This window comes from Octodon degus, unplaced genomic scaffold (genome assembly GCF_000260255.1).
Source record: "Octodon degus isolate 3935 unplaced genomic scaffold, OctDeg1.0 scaffold00080, whole genome shotgun sequence".
NCBI classification, from domain to species: Eukaryota; Metazoa; Chordata; class Mammalia; order Rodentia; family Octodontidae; genus Octodon; species Octodon degus.
In genome coordinates, this window is record NW_004524656.1 from 5,598,704 (window position 1) to 5,600,674 (window position 1,971).

A 1,971-nucleotide genomic window follows, 5' to 3' on the forward strand; every position below is an offset into this window, starting at 1 on the left:
AGGCCATGCCAACCCGTGCACCCCAAGACCAGGCATGGTGGTGCATGCCTGTAATCCCAGTGCTCGGGAGACAGAGGGATCACTAGGAGTCCGAGTTGCATAGGGAGACCCTGTACCAAATAAATAAAAGATAAAAAAAAAAACACCTTGTCTACTTGGTGGCTACTTGGCACAGTCCAGAGATCTGGGGACCTGTCCCCTCCTCTTAGGTTAAGGTTTGTGGGCACCAAACCCACCCCTAATTATTGACTTCTCTGTGTACTGCCTTCCTACCTCAAATCTAGCCTCTGGATACCTTGCCTTCCTGTACTTACTTGAGTCTAAAAGATGACTCACTCAGCCCACGTTCCCTTCCAGGATCCACCCCAGTTCAGGCTAAACTGGACACATTCCCTGTGGCCCACCAAACCCCCTCTACACAGTGACCACGGCCACTGCTGCTTCACACCGCTGTTTCTGTGCCTCCCCACCAGTACCACCAGACTGAGCTCTTCAAGGGTCAGGATAAATGTATACTTCAAGCCTGACAGTGTGTTGTTACAGACAACCCAGGTTACAAGTGTCAAATGTAGAAGAGGCCAGCAAGTGGGAGGGAGTGTATTCACTAGTGTTGAACTTGTCTTGACTTCTGGACCCAGAGACACTCTGGAGTGGGAATGTGGAGCACTCCTCACCTCTCCTCCCTTAGCTTCTCCTACTGCCTGGCCCCAGAATTTACATCTTATCAGAAACAAGCTAGTTCCCTCTGCTCCTGCCCATGTGGAGGCTGGGCAAAGGGCAAAGGGAGCATTGTCTGGTCAGGTCTCTGGGGACAGCTCGGCCATCTAGTGGGAAATCCTGTCTGTCAGCCTGCCCGGCAACAGATAGGACAGGAGGTCTAGAGGGAAGGGGGAGAGGGCAGGCTTCTGGCTGCCAAGGGCTTTGGCAGAATGCCCACCACACCCGGATGTGGTGGGTGGTGACAGAGTCCCTGCCCTGCCTGGGACAGACTGGATGGGCCACTTTCGTGGAAATTCTGCAAATCGCCCAGAAGTACATGAAAAGGGAACCGAGCTTGGCTGCGGGCTCTTTGAGGGGGGAGGGAAGGAGGGTGCTTCGATTATTGGAAAAGAATCCCAGGTGGCAGTAGGATTATAACACACACCCTACCAGAAATCCAAGTACCCTCTGTCAGCCTCTAATGACCGCGGGCTTCTGGGCAGCTTTCGTTTGGCCCCGCGAGGAGCTGCCTCGCTTTCACCGTCCCGGCTAGGCTATGCCAAGGAGAGGAAGCCCCGGCTGCAGGGCTCTAAGCTGAGCTCTGGCGCTCTCGGCCCTGGACGAGCCGCCTTTGTTTCGTCTGGATTTGTTTCATCTGTGAAATGGGTCAGGTCTGGAGAAGAGGGCTGCAGGAGCCCCTGCAGCTCGGGCATTGTCGGTAGCAGAGTGCTAGCTCGGCTCTCCCGCGGCCGCTCCCCCCACCCGCCCCAGCCTGACTCCACCCCCACCGAGCAGCGGCTCCCCGACGCCGGCCGCTAGGGGTCACTGCCTCCCTTTGTCAGCGAGCAGGCGGGCAGCCCTCCCTCCGGCCCTCTCGGGGGCTGAAAGGCGACCAGGGGGCATCTGGGGGCCTGAGCGAGTCCCCACTGCCGCCGCTCGCGTCCGACTTCGCCTAGGCCCGGGAGGTGCGGGCGGGAGGGCGGGCGGGCGGAGGCTGAGCCGGGCCGGGCCGGGCCGGCGCGCGTCGGGGCCAGGAGCGGGTTAACGCTAACCCCTCCCCCCGGGCTGACATCACGGACTCCGCGGCTGGGGCTCGCGAGTGAGAGAAAGAGAGGGAGAGGAGCGAGCGCGGATCGCCCCGGCGCCCGGGCAGCTCCACATTGTTGCGGATCGCCGGCTCCCGGCAGAGCGGCGGCGGCAGGGACGCGCAGCGCACCCGGCGGCTTCTCGGAGCGCCTGGCCTCACAGCCCGAGCCACGCGGGCCGCCGGCC